Source organism: Papaver somniferum, chromosome 5, assembly GCF_003573695.1.
Source record: "Papaver somniferum cultivar HN1 chromosome 5, ASM357369v1, whole genome shotgun sequence".
Taxonomy (NCBI): Eukaryota; Viridiplantae; Streptophyta; class Magnoliopsida; order Ranunculales; family Papaveraceae; genus Papaver; species Papaver somniferum.
The window spans coordinates 79334456-79350189 of NC_039362.1; positions in this window are offsets into that span (position 1 = coordinate 79334456).

A 15734-nucleotide genomic window follows, 5' to 3' on the forward strand; every position below is an offset into this window, starting at 1 on the left:
AAACCTATAGTTCACCTAGTTCTGTCTGTATTCCCACGCCTCCAACTTATGAATAAGTCACGTACTTGGAACAATTCCTTTGGTTCGTATTCCAAACAGTAAAGGAACAATGAATCTGTTTGGTAGCAATTATTTTCAACCAAGTGATGTGAATTCGACAAAGGCTCTTCTGTTTATCTCAATAAACTCCTTCGTCAGGTTCTTAGATCTATCTTATTATCAACTACCAAAGTAATTGTTAAGATTTTGCAATCAATACTTCTAATCATAAAGAATTGTATTGATGTCGATCTACACAACCGATCAATCTAATGTATCACAAGGATAAACCGATTATAGTTGGATCCTCTATACCGAAACAAGTATTGTGCACACCAAAGATTATGAACCCCAAATCAGAAATCTTCAATATCTTCTTTGTCTTCAAATCTTCTTAGATCTTCAATAAACACCTGCAAACAACAACTTGAATCTCTTGTGATCAATCACGCACAGAATGGAGTCTGTTAACAATGGATTATCACAAGACGTCTTTAGATCTACAAACAGTCTAAAGATCCCTGTCGAAACTTCGATCTAGTTTGAGTGAATCTTATATCATAAGAGAAGATTCTCAAGCATAAACAAACTACGTGAAATCAAAGTTCAACCACCGTTAGTCAATCAAATCAATCGAAAACACAAGATAAACCGCAATTATCTAGTTTCCCACCAACGGTACTAATAGAGCTTCTCAATCCCAAAGAAGACTTTAAACTGAGCGGCCATAAGAGATTTCGCCTAATTAGGTTACTCTCCTCTCCAAATAGGCGGCTTCATCAGTAACAACACAACCGAGGAAGTTTGCTGTCACGAAGGATTAGTTTTCTAGAAATGCAAACTTCAAGTATTTGTAGACAAGGAAGTTTGGACACCAAGGAATTTCCAAAACCGAAAATATTCTCAAGATATGCAATATAATCCAAATTCGGTTTCCATAATTCCTGGAAATGCTCTGTCCAAAATATTGACCGAAAATCTCTTTGGAAAATCTCCAACTAGTAAATGCACATTACTAATTCTCATTTTCCTAAAATAAGATTAAAAACCTTAGATAAAAGATTCTTAACTTATTTATGTTTCGATCCTGGGATTTTCTTCCTTTAGTTATTAAGGAATAACTATGAACATTTAAAGATTAGCGTTACTGCACATGTTCAAAGTATGTCGACATCCTTACTTTGTAAGTCCTCTTTCATACTTACAACCTTGAAACCGATTTGCCACACTTCCACACAAGTTTATAATTGGTTCATCTGACTTTCAAGAACTATGTGATTGATCAATAACACTCAATCACAAATCATGGGTTTCACGGTTCTACCAAAACAAGTTTCGATTCTACCTCCATGTGAGTATTGTGCATAATCACACTACCAAAACGTGTTGCTAATGTCCATAGGATCGGTTCCCCTTTCTGCTAAAACATGTTGCACCTCATACAAGGATGGATTCCCCTTTGTGATAGGTTGCACCTCTTACTAGGATCGGTTCCCCTTTACCCAGAGTCGGTCTTACCAATGACACAAAATCGATCATACCATCTCAGGTGATTACTTAAGATCGGTTTCACTAATAAAAGTCATACCAATACAAAAGTCAGGCCTTTGTGAATAGTTTTACCAAGAACACAAATAATTCATGAGAGGTTATACTAATCTTACATATTGGTTGTTCACAAGATATGCAATGAATAATAATACCAATAACTCCTGGCAATTTTCTTTTCGATTCACAAAACAAGTTCATGAATTTACTTCCTTAAAACACATGTAAAACATTGTTTCCTAGGATGAAATCCTCACCTCATACCCATACATAATCACAATAGCATTTAAACGATTATGTCGATGTTTTATCTACAAAGTTTAATGGTTAAGCAATAAACCTCGTATTGTATTCCTTAATACTATGTCTAACTAGAGTGTTCATGCTTAACAGTTTTGTTTTCAATATGCACGACTTAAAAGATACGTTAGGGAATGAAACAGTTCAAGTCAAATGTCACTTATCTCAAGTAAAAGGATGATGTTGTCGTTGTAGCTTCTTACTTCTTCACTTCTTCAAGTCTTCGAAATACTTGTAATGTCTCATATCCTAATACTTTCAAGCTAACCTATACGAAGTTGACTCTAGTACATAATCAAGCGACTCTTTAAATGAGTTTTGATTCACTAAAATATGACAACCAAACTTGACATACCAACGCTTGGTGGGTTCAACCGAGCTATGCTCTAACAATCTCCCCCTTTGTCAATTTTAGTGACAAAACTCTTACATCATATGGATAAACAAATTACAAGAATTCACTACACATACACTTGATTCCCGAATTCAACAACACTAACCTATATACATTTAATCCTTAAATGCCGCTGTTGACATTACAATAACAAAGAATATTACTCCCCCTAAAGGTAAGATAGGTAGATTTTATCAATCCACACGTCTTTGTTATTCCCTTTGTAATGATATGTTACTCCCCCTTAGTCTATGCTTTCACTCTTTTGTTAGATAAACGTTTAAGCACCAATGTCCCTTTTCTTAGTGATACCAATCAATATAAATCAATACCATCATCACTTGTTTACTCCATATATTTCTCCCCGCTTTTGTCACAAAATGACAAAGAAACGAAAAAAATAAAGGACAGATCGAAAAGTATCTTACAAATCTCAAAACAGACTTGCAAACTATAGAGTTAAGCACGAGGGTTCCACACACCATTTTTGATAACCAATATCAAAACTGAAACTACAAAGTAATTATGTTTTGATATGTTATCAAGGATACAATTGCCCGGAGCAATTTTCCCTAATAGTTTAGCAAACTAAAAATCAACTAAGCACCTTAGTTCCTTTGCTAAACCGATTGTACAAATACAATCGCTTGTTTGATAAGACCAAAATAAAGATAACTCTATTTTTCTCATCAGGTTCTAATTTTTCATAGAACTTAGACCTTTAAATTTTAAACAAGACAAGTACTAGGTTAGTTAACTAGCATTTCTTGTTAAGGCATTCTATTAGACTTGAATAACCGAAACCTCCACTTTGATAAGTCTTACTAAAATCAGAATTAACTTAGTTTCTCTTATCCGGAATCGAATTGGACTAAACAATTCATCCCGTAAACCTTTTCTTTCGTTAAGCATAAACAATTCATACAAACCAAAATAAATCAACTTGCATAATTATTCACCTCAACCGGAAGCAACTGAAATGACATAGACATTAAAGCACCGCAATTGCACCGAAATTTTGTAAGCCTAAACAATTGATACCACACGATAAAGCAAGATAACAACAGTTTTTGTTAACCGGAACCAATTGAATCGCACACACACCCATACACACATAATGGAATAAAACATCAAATGTACCGAAATTTTGTTAAGCAAAAGAAATAAATATATGAAATAAAATCAGGCTTTTCTTAAACAGGAAAACGATTAACTAACAAACTCGTTACCTCAAATTTCGCATCCTCTTCTCCAATATGTTTGCATCTTCTTCCAGGGAGAATTGATATCGAAATATCATTATGTTGTCATCCTTATGCAAAACAAAAGAATAACAACAACCAACCTTTACCAGAGAAAGGTTGAAAACCGGCTTTTAACTATTGCAAGAAAAAATTGAAAACCCTCGAAACACATATGCTTTTATGCTAAACCAAAACCGATTCAATTGTGACTTTTCACATATTGTTTCTATCAGAACCCCTCATGATCCTTTGATAAAGCCTACCAACATGGGATAGAACTTAATCCTGCTAAATCAAAAAGTCACCTAAACCATAAGGGTTCACAACATGATGAGATCGAATATCAAGGTAGTAAAACCGAAAATAAACATCCTATAAACATACATAACAATAATAAAGCATTCAAGCACAGGCTATGTAAATCAAAAACTATCACAAGAAAAATTATAAATAAAATAATTTTATTCATAATAAGATAATTTTATTCATAATAGACTTAATAAAATCATCGAAAGAAATAAAAAATTGATGACTATTTTCCTGGATTAAGTATCACAACATATAACTTAATCTCTAGTGGTGCTTCCATTATTTACCGACGATTCCTCGGTGTTTTGATTCTTGAATCTTCTTTTCTCTTTTAGATGATTGAGTCTTTGTTTCAGAAGATTCAATTCCACAATCTATTTCAAGAGGTTTGACTCGAGAAGTTATTCATTCACTACTGCAGTTTCCAAAAGATCACGAGCGACTTCAAAATCTCCCATTAACATAAGCATAAGCTCAAAAGAAATATGATTCTTTTTATGTTCGTTTGAGAAGTAGCATTTGAACTCAACTGGAAAGGTTTCAAGTTTTCGAAGTTGAGATTCAATGTCAATAGTATTTTCACCCATCTTTTACCGTGGACTGAAGAAGGATAGGTCTTATAGATGGTTTATATAATAATCCAAACTTGGTTACCAAGATTGAAATACCTAATCACGGTATTTTTATTTGTGAAAATATAAACTTTCGGAAATATCATAAGAGTTTTTTCGAACAAGTATGCCTTAGGAGTTCTGAAAATATTTTCCCAACTTTTCTCATGGACTTTCCAAAGATCGAAAGTGTTTTTCTAAAAATAGAAAAGATATTCCAAGTATAGAAAAATACTTTATATATTCAAGAATATAATATTATATGTTCTTCATATTATTGTGCTCTTTTAAAGAATTTCCCTTTTTATTTGAATTGAGCACATCTAGGGAAATTCCAAAGACCAACATCAGTTGTTGGAGTGAGCTAGTGATAGCTCAGAATTTATGGAACATGATCCATCATGATATTTTTGAATATCTATCTTTTTGGGATTCTTCCAAGAGTAAACTTCTTTCACTGTGTCACAGTTGGAGTGATCTTATTTAATAGAATGATCAGATCGATGATCAAAATCATAAGCGTGACTTGGAGTTTTTTGAGTTGTAAAATAACCAGAACTCTTATATTGACTCGGGAATTCCTTAGAATATAACATCATCATTTGATGAGATTGTTTCCTGGATTCTATTTTAGACAGTTGATCAACAACAAAGCAGCATGATCTGAAATCATTTGTTTTTGTATACATGAGTCGATCTTTTTCTTTGTTTGAGAGATAATCATTGTCAGACGATCTTGACCGGATACTATCAACTGATTATCCTTTAAAACACATCTATCTTGATTCTTGTAGGTGGTTAGACTATTAGAATCATGATGTTGTATATTGGTTAAGAGATTCTAGGGATCACATATCCTTGTTTTAACTAATATACCTCTTCTGGCTTGAACAAAATCAAGTCCATTAGATTCAGGATCCTCATGAATCAATGATTCTCTGACGATCTTCTCGGCAGATGGATAATATTCATTATCCCTTAGATTATATTTTCCAGCAAGCTTTATGAAAAATTTAATCTCATACTATCTTCTGAATCTGACTTGTTTGTCACAAGCATTTTTTTTCGTATTAACTCATCATGGTTAATATTTCCTGAGATGTGTTCCACCAGAGAACTAACAGTGCTGAGTTGTTTATCATGTTTTGAAAACAAACATTCTTTCTGAAGTATATCATCTTCTTGCTCTACGTTAACTGAACCAGACATGGATTCAATTTCTTATAGGTTGGATCGCACTAAACACATACTGTTAAATCTTTTCGTGTTTGCTTGCTCTGATACCAATTGAAAAGACGAGGGTACCCAAATATACCTCAATCTAAAACTTTTCTTGCCTATAAGTGCTTTCTCCGAAAGTGATTGTCTATAGACTGAGTCGAGATAATACAACTAAGCGGTTCACACTTCATGTGATCGTCTATGAATACGAGATCGAGACAATACAACAACAAAATATGTTTACTTGATAAAAAGGTTCGGACTTAACCAAACACATTAGGATTACTTATCAAGTAAATAGGAATTAAAGTTTGTGTATTTTACTTCTAATGATAATAAAAACAATTATAATTGCGGAAATAGAAAAGTAAAAGACACAACAAGATTTTGTTAACGAGGAAACCGCAAATGCAGAAAAACCCCGGGACCTTGTCAAGAATTGACTACTCTCAGGATTAAACCGCTATACAAAATCAAACCAACTTCGTATAGTTGAGACCAAGCAACTAAACCTATAGTTCACCTAGTTCCGTCTGTATTCCCACGCCTCCAACTTATGAATAAGTCACGTACTTGGAACAATTCCTTTGGTTCGTATTCCAAACAGTAAAGGAACAACAAATCTGTTTGGTAGCAACTCTTTTCAACCAAGTGATGTGAGTTTGACAAAGGCTCTTCTGTTTATCTCAATAAACTCCTTCGTCAGGTTCTTAGATCTATCTTATTATCAACTACCAAAGTAATTGTTAAGATTTTTCAATCAATACTTCTAATCATAAAGAATTGTATTGATGTCGATCTACACAACTGATCAATCTAATATATCACAAGGATAAACCGATTATAGTTGGATCCTCTATACCGAAATAAGTATTGTGCACACCAAAGATTATGAACCCCAAATCAGAAATCTTCAATATCTTCTTTGTCTTCAAATCTTCTTAGATCTTCAATAAACACCTGCACACAACAACTTGAATCTCCTGTGATCAATCACACACAGAACGGAGTCTGTTAACAATGGATTATCACAAGACATCTTTAGATCTACAATCAGTCTAAAGATCCCTATCGAAACTTCGATCTAGTTTGAGTGAATCTTATATCAGAAGAGAAGATTCTCAAGCATAACCAAAATAGGTGCAATCAAAGTTCAACCATCGTTAGTCAATCAAATCAATCGAAAACACAAGATAAACCGCGATTATCTAGTTTCCCTCCAACGGGACTAATAGAGCTTCTCAATCCCAAAGAAGACTTTAAACTGAGCGGACATAAGAGATTTCGCCTAATTAGGTTACTCTCCTATCCGAATAGCCAGCTTCACCAGTAACAACTCAACCGAGGAAGTTTGCTGTCATGAAGGATTAGTTTCCTAGAAATGCAAACTTCAAGTATTTATAGACAAGGAAGTTTGGACACCAAGGAATTTCCAAAACTGAAAATATTCTCAAGATATGTAATATATTCCAAATTCGGTTTCCGTAATTCCTGGAAACGCTCTGTTCAAAATATTGACCGGAAATCTCTTTGGAAAATCTCCAACTAGTAAATGCACATTACTAATTCCCATTTTCCTAAAATAAAATTAAAAACCTTAAATAAAAGATTCTTAACATATTTATGTTTCGATCCTGGGATTTTTTTCCTTTAGCTATTAAGGAATAACTTTGAAAAATTAAAGATTAGCGTTACTGCACATGTTAAAAATATGTCGACATCCTTACTTTGTAAGTCCTCTTTCATACTTACAACCTTGAAACCGATTTGCCACACTTCCAAACAAGTTTAGAATTGGTTCATCTGACTTTCAAGAACTATGTGATTGATCAAGAACACTCAATCACAAATCATGGGTTTCACGGTTCTACCAAAACAAGTTTCGGTTCTACCTCCATGTGAGTACTGTGCATAGTCACACTAGCTTTCCAAAACTTCGGTTGACTAGGTACTAGGATCGGTTTCCCACATATATATGGTATCTAACTTGAATGTGTTGCACATGTCCGTAGGATCGGTTCCCCTTTGCCTTAAAACGTGTTGCACATGTCCATAGGATCGGTTCCCTTTTCTGCTAAAACATGTTGTAACTCATACAAGGATCTATTCCCCTTTGTGATAGGTTGCACCTCTCACTAGGATCGGTTCCCCTTTCCCCAAAGTCGGTCTTACCAATAACACAAAATCGATCATACCATCTCAGGTGATTACTTAAGATCGGTTTCACTAATAAAAGTCATACCAATACAAAAGTCAGGCAGGCCTTTGTGAATAGTTTTACCAAGAACACAAAAAATTCATGAGTGGTTATACTAATCACACATATTGGTTGTTCACAAGATATGCAATGAATAACAATACCAATAACGCCTGGCGATTTCCTTTTCGATTCACAAGACAAGTTCATGAATTTACTTCCTTAAAACACATGTAAAACATTGTTTCCTAGGATAAAAACCTCACCTCATACCCATACATAATCACAATAGCATTTAAACGATTTTGTCGATGTCTTATCTACAAAGTTTAATGGTTGAGCAATAAACCTCGTATTGTATTCCTTAATGCTATGTATAACTAGAGTGTTCATGCTTAGCAGTTTTGTTTTCAATATGCACGACTTGAAAGATACGTTAGGGAATGAAACAGTTCAAGTCAAATATCACTAACCTCAAGTGGAAGGATGATGTTGTCGTTGTAGCTTCTTACTTCTCCACTTCTTCAAGTCTTCGCAATACTTGTAATATCTCATATCCTAATACTTTAAAGCTAACCTATACGAAGTTGACTCTAGTACATAATCAAGCGACTCTTTAAATGAGTTTTGATTCACTAAAATATGACAACCAAACTTGACATACCAACGCTTGGTGGGTTCAACCGAGCTATGCCCTAACAACACTGCATATTTTCATCAAAAAGTGAACTTCAGGAAAAGGAGAACTAATATAGATACTTTACAAAACTCATTGAGTACTTGGCTTACTGATAAAAAGGACATAGAAATTAACCTTAAGGATCATTTTTTTTTCATCAGTAGAACTATCTGTCCTCCTAATTCTGATGATTGTTCCTTGTATTATTGATGGTGAGAATGCTATGTTAATTGCTATTTCTACTCATGATGAAATAAGAAATGTAGTTTTTAGAAAGCACTCTTGGACTACTCCTAGACCTGATGGATTCCCTCCTGGGTTCTATCAAAATATGTGGCCAACTGTTGGCGATGATATAATAAGTATGGTTCAAGCTTTTTTTCACTCAAAACACCTTCTTAAACAGCTAAACCATAACTTTACTGTTCTTATACCTAAAAAAAATTGCCCTATATCTGCTGTTGATTTTAGACCCATTAGCCTTTGTAACGTGAGTTATAAAATCATCTCTAAGCTACTTGTCACTAGGCTTAAACCTCTACTGAATAAATTCATCTCTCTTTTTCAGGCATCATTTGTTCCTGGTAGGGTGATAACAAATAATATTGTCATGGCCCATGAACTCATTGATACCATGAAAAAAACTAAGAGTATGAAATCATGGATGGCCATTAAACTTGATATGAGTAAATCCTTTGATAGGATAGAGTGGAGTTTTGTGAATGCTAGCCTAAAAAATTTACTTTTCTCTAAAGATTGGTGTGATATTGTTAGTCAATGCATTAATACTGTTTCAACATATATTTTGCTGAATGGATCTCCAGGAGAAATGTATACTCCTCAGAGAGGACTAAGGCAAGGTGATCCACTATCACCTTACCTTTTTATACTATGTATGGAATCATTGTCTAGAAATCTCTTTGCTGCAGATAAAAATAATGAAATCCATGGTTGTACCATGACACATATTAGCCATTCTGTGAGCCATTTATTTTTTGCAGATGATTGTTTGTTATTTGCTAGGGCTAATAATAATGAAGCTATTCACATAGCTAACATAATTGATAATTGTATCAAATATTCTGGTTGTGAATTTTGAAAAATCCGGACTGGCTTTTAGTCCTAAAGTACTAAATCATGTAAAATGTAAAATTTCTAATACTCTGAAAATCAAAAGAATGGCTTTGCAGGATAAGTACTTAGGTGTTCCTCTTTTGCTCCAGAAAAATAAAGTGGAATCTTTCCCTCAATTGTTGGAGAAATTTAGTGACAGACTTTTCCCATGGCAGTCAAAGTACATAGCCCAACCAGGTAAGACAACTCTTAACCAATCTGTTTTAGGAACAATTGCTAGTCACCATATGTCTGTTTTTCCTATGCCTAAAAAAATCACTGATAAAATGGATGTTGTTCAAAGGAACTTTTGGTGGAATAAAAAACAAGGTGAAAGAGGTATGTTCTTCAAAAAATGGGATCATGTTGCTCTCCCTAGAGATCTAGGAGGTCTAAACATTAGGCAGTCTGTCATTCTTAACCAAGCCTTGTTAACAAAATTTGCTTGGAGAATGCTTGTTGATATTGATTCTCCTTGGGCCATTTTACTTAGTCATAAGTATTTTAGTGGTTTAAATCCTCTTAGTTGCATGTTAAATAGATAGGGTTCTTGGGTGTGGAAGGGTATATGTGATGGTATTAATATTATTAAACAATTTTACTGTTGGCAAATTGGGGATGAAACTGAAATTTTCATTGGAAAAGACACTTGGATTCCCAGTATAAGTGGTCCACTTAAGTCAAATTTCATATCAGAAAATGTTAATACAGTTTCCCATTTGATTGATAATAAAACAAAAACTTGGAAAACAGAAATTCTTGAAGCTTTATTTGATAGTGAAACTATTCAGGCTATACAAACCATTAGAATTCCTTTAAAAGGAAAATATGTTATAAGATGGAAACCTCCTCCTAGTGGTGAATTTTCAGTGGTTTTAGACTCTACTCAGGCTAGACCAGCTAATAAAATATGTTATTGACTGGAAAGCAATGTGGAAATCTAAACTTTCAGTAGAAGTTCAACATTTTATTTGGAAGGTCCTCCAACAAAGTCTCCCTACAAGAGATAGACTATCTAGATACTCAAACCATGTGTTAGAGGATTGTCCACTCTGTAATTCTCACATAGAGACTCCTCAACATCTTTTTCTGGAATGCAGGGTTTTCAATTCAGTCTTGACTAATATTGGTCTTAATTGTGTGCTGATTCTACAAGGTAAGGATATCTATGAATGGTTGAAAATGTAGTTTGATACTGATGTGTAACTAAGACACACAAATGTCACTCAATTTAACTATGTTTGATTTAACTATGTTTGATTTACAATGTGGCATATTTGGAAATTGAGATACAATTTTGTATTTGATAACTCGCAAGATAATACCGGCACGGTCACTGCAGGTATTATGACTCACATAGCAGATTGGTTAAGAGTTCAGGGAACTCAAATCTCTGCGAGAAATGGAAGTACCTCTCTAGTACAACACAAAATCTGGAAACCTCCAATTAATGATGACATCAAAATTAATTTTGATGCAGCTTTCTGTAAGTATAATAGGATGACGGGAATTGGACTAGTATGTCGCAATATTTCAGGTACAAGCAATGGAGCTTGGGGAAACTACACTTCGACAGTAGAACCTGAACAAGCAGAAGCACTGGCAACAGTAGTATGGGCAAAAGAAAAGGGGATCACTAAGCTGCATCTAGAAGGTGACAATCAAAGGGTGGTGAATGCAATCAATGGGAAGAAGGGAGTCATCAAATGGACCAATGCCAATATTATCCAAGATATAATCTATTTACTTAATGATTTTACCATATGGAAATGTGGTTTTATCCATCGTGAAGGGAATAATATAGCAGATACTATTGTGAAAAAAGCTTTTATCTTTCACAAATAAACAGGAATGGCAACATCAAATGCCATCCAGGATTACAGATGCTTTAAATTCTGACTCAACATTATTGTTAGCTATTTCTTAATTAAAAAAAAAAATTCTCCTTTCGTATTTAGAAGAAAAAGAAAACGTGTTTGGACCTCCAAAATGCAGGTGTTTCCCACTGGACTGGAAAATAACTAGTAGATGGAGGTGGTTTTTGGCCCAACGAGCAAACACCCCTTCCCTTCTGACATTAATCAACTATTGTCAGTGCGTTTGATTCTCACCGATTTGTAATTAGAGTAAGTACTGAAGAACACAACTATCTGAAGAAGCTGATTGAATTTTTACAAGTGTGGGTCATGTAATTGTAAAACCACAGTCAATAAGTGAATTGTTATAGGACCCCACCGTACCCACCACATATATATATAACACGATCAATTATTCGTCAATCTTTCTTGGGTTATTGATGGGACATAATAAATATTGATTGATAAGATGGATGTGACAGTTAAAACACTGTAAACATTGAAAAAAAATAATTAGTTCACTCTTTAAAATGTACGGCTAGAAGATTCTTATTGGTTCCCAAGGTTTTTCATATATCTGATAAGGTAATCCAAAGACTATTTTTTTTTCTATATGCTTTTGTTCTGGAGATGAAATTTCTGATTTATATAATTATTATTTTTCTCTTTTGCTTTCCATTGAAGTTTGAGTGATTGAACGTTGCACCAAAATAGTGAGACACCAAAGTAGTGACAGTACTCTGCAAACCAAAAACATAGATTCCAGTCCCATCAAAGGCCATACCCACTGGCCACTACCCCAAGTATTCCCACCAACCGCATGCATTCATAGAATTTACTTTGAATGATGTCTTGATGTTTGATATAACCCATTGATAATCTTGATTTTTCATATGGAGATACGGAGTAGTCCCATCAGAGGATATCTGAACTCACCTGCCATGTCTTTTTGGCAGAGGTTTGGGTGGGGTGTGATAAAATATGTTGTTAACCAATCAAGCTTGGAAGGATGAAGGTGGATCATACAGGGTGCTTTTGAAAAGAAAAACTTGAGCATGTCAGCTAACATTAACATGGGATGAAACCTAAAACCTTTTCATTTGTTGACAGATTTGCATGGGCAGCTATTAGTTTTTAGGAAGCTTTTATAATAGGCTTATCAAATCATAGGTTTTATGGTAACGTCTCCCTTGCTTTTTGGAAAATGCTTCTATTTAGGTTTCAAAAGTTTTGAGACAAAGATGAAAAACTCATAGATTACGGCCTTGTTTGATAAAATTTATGATTATCTATTTATGATTATAAATAATCATAAATTGATAAATGATTTTGATATAATCATTTTTAAAATAATTTTTTCCAAACACATTTTCTTAAATAATTGATTATTTTAGAATGATGATATCAAAAAGGAAGTTTTCAAATTTTTCCTAATCGAGACCCCATCCAGCTAACTAGCTATGCGGAGGTTCCCTCCGCGACCAGCTTTTTAGAGGGACTATGGCCGTTTAGGCCACGGAAGTTTGAGACAATAACAGATCTGTGATGCCCTTAGATGTTCTGGGCCGCACACGCGCTACACTGATGTAGTCAACGAGTATATAGCCTTGGCCGACAGGTCCGGGTAATCTTCGAAAATTTCATCGTGATGGGGATAGATCATTGCCATGACCTTGGCCGGAATGACCGGACTACCGGACCCTTCAACAATGTTGAGCGTTAAAACCGTCGTTGCATCAGCATCTGGTGACATGCCCATCTGGGTGGTAAGCCGTATACATGGATTCTTGTTCATGTGTACGGGCCAGTCATCAGGGTCAACTTAGACGATGGTCATACCCTCAGCATGCAAACTTGTAAAACCACCAGTTGGCAGACTTGCTCTGCTTTCTGGGCAGGGATAAAGTGAATATGCTACTCTAACGAGTCGTGAATACGTAAACCAAACTAGAGCGGTGTGCTCACTCCCTGTTCATCACAACACGACACAGAATGTGTTAAGGATTCCTCCTACCAATGGGTGGGTTGCGCCTAGGCAGGCAGACGGCCGGTGTAAAAACTTTTGTCGCATATTGGAGATAAGATCGTTTCGCGGTTAATCTCTGCTCTACCTGGTACTTGTTACTGGAAAAGAGCTTCGGTTCTCGGTTCTCGGATCTTAAAAAGGAGAGGAAAGATCAATGAGCTAGGATTTTTTTTTAGTCCTATGTAGTTTTTATGTCTCTCTTTCGATAGTTTAGAAAAAATAAGAAGAAAAAAAAATAATTGATTAAAATTGATTATAATAAATTTTCAAAAACTTTTTTCTGTTTATGGAAATAATGAGTTTTTTCAATTACGATTAATAATCAATTATTATAATGGTTACCAAACACATAAAAAATTCATTATAATCTGCATAATAGATTATGAGCTAATAATCAATTAAAATAATGGTTACCAAACAGCCCGGAGCATCTCTAATTCAACATTCTCAAAGAGGATTGATCCCAATTAGGAATCCATTGGCCAAGAGGTGGGTGTCACTTGGATGAAATATATATCTGGGGGTTAAGGATATGTAATGATCAAGTGTCACATGGATGAGATTTATATAAATGAGGGGAACAGTACTCGAGCAACGAAAATTCATCATCAGTGTTCTTTCTTTTCTCGTCAGCACCTATTGTTTGATTTTGAAGACCCAAATGAATAAGTTGGTAAGTTTTACTTCAACTTTTCCTTTGTTGTTTCTGGATTTTTACATTTCCATCTAACTTGCGCAATCAAAGTAAAACTGCACAACAGAACAGAGAAACACATGGATGGACTGTTGAGGGCATGAAATCTCGTTGACTAACTAAAGAGTGAGTGAAGTATTTTGACCCACAAATTAACCATGTATGCCAGACTGCCGGTGCCTCCTTTTCGAGGTATACAAGATAGTTGTACTTTTAGTTTGGGATTACAGAATGATCATATTATTTACTTCGGTTTACAAAAATGATTTTTGTTTTCATCCTGACTTATTTTATTTTTGTAAAAACAATAATTTTGTCCCGAATACCTTTGCTCAATTAGATGAAGTGGTTAAGGGGATGGTGGTGGTTGTGGGGGAAGCTTAAGAAGCTTGGCCAATTTCCAGAAGAAAAGCAGCGAACCTTTTGGTTAAATGACACTTTATTTGACTCAGTGAGATTGGGGTGTTACCAGGATTAATTGGGTATATACCCAATAAGACAAAATAGGGTCATTTGGAAGTAAAATCCAAAACCCCTTAGTCATATATTTTCGAAAATGGCTAAATTATTCTTGTTCAGTTAGTAACTAATATAGTTAGATTAACTAATGGGCTTTTTAATAACGTAACCAACTTTTTGGATCATAATTAAGAAACTGGCCGTTTTTTTGAATTGTTTTATAAACTGGTCGAGTCTGACTTTTTCTGTCCCGTTTTTTGAATAAAACGGGTAACATCAGTTAAATGCTTATGTGTCAGTTATCCTACTCAGTAAAAGACAGTTAGACCCTCACAAGGATTGACTAGGTCGAGTTAATAACATGAGTCGTTTTCGAGCCAACTCAGTGACTCGGACCAAGTGAAGAACATCATTATGTAGGCATTTCTACATACATGTTGAGTGTGTAAAACAACCATGGGATTTGTAAATTTTTCCACATCTCCCTTCCCTTCTCCATACTCAGCAACACCAGAGTACCTGCAACATCATCTCTTGAACAACAGCTGCAACAAATCCTCACCTCTAATATCTTCATAAAGTATAAACCATAGCTACCAGACCCCATGTTGACTTCAAATGCTCATATGTAGCTGAATCCACACAACTGCATCTGTAACTTAACCACCATCTCCATTTCTATAACTCTTGCCAACCCAGAAACCACCTACAACTCCAGTTGCATTTCCACTAGAACAACAGCAGCACAACTTCTCTGTAAAATCAATGCCTTCAACACAGGCACATACATAACTGAGCCTCTTCATCTATTCCTTGTTTAATTTAACAAACCCACATCTCTTCCCTGTTACAAGTGAACAATTGAAATCAAATCCCTTTGAAATCAGCATAACTAAACTCTAATCAATTCCTATGAGCATGAAAACAAAATCTCTACAACAATAATTGAAATCAAATACCAAATAAAAGCTTACCATACCAGCAGCAAAACTCATCCAAAATCCAACCAAATTGTCACTGATTCAAACCCAAATGATTTTCTTA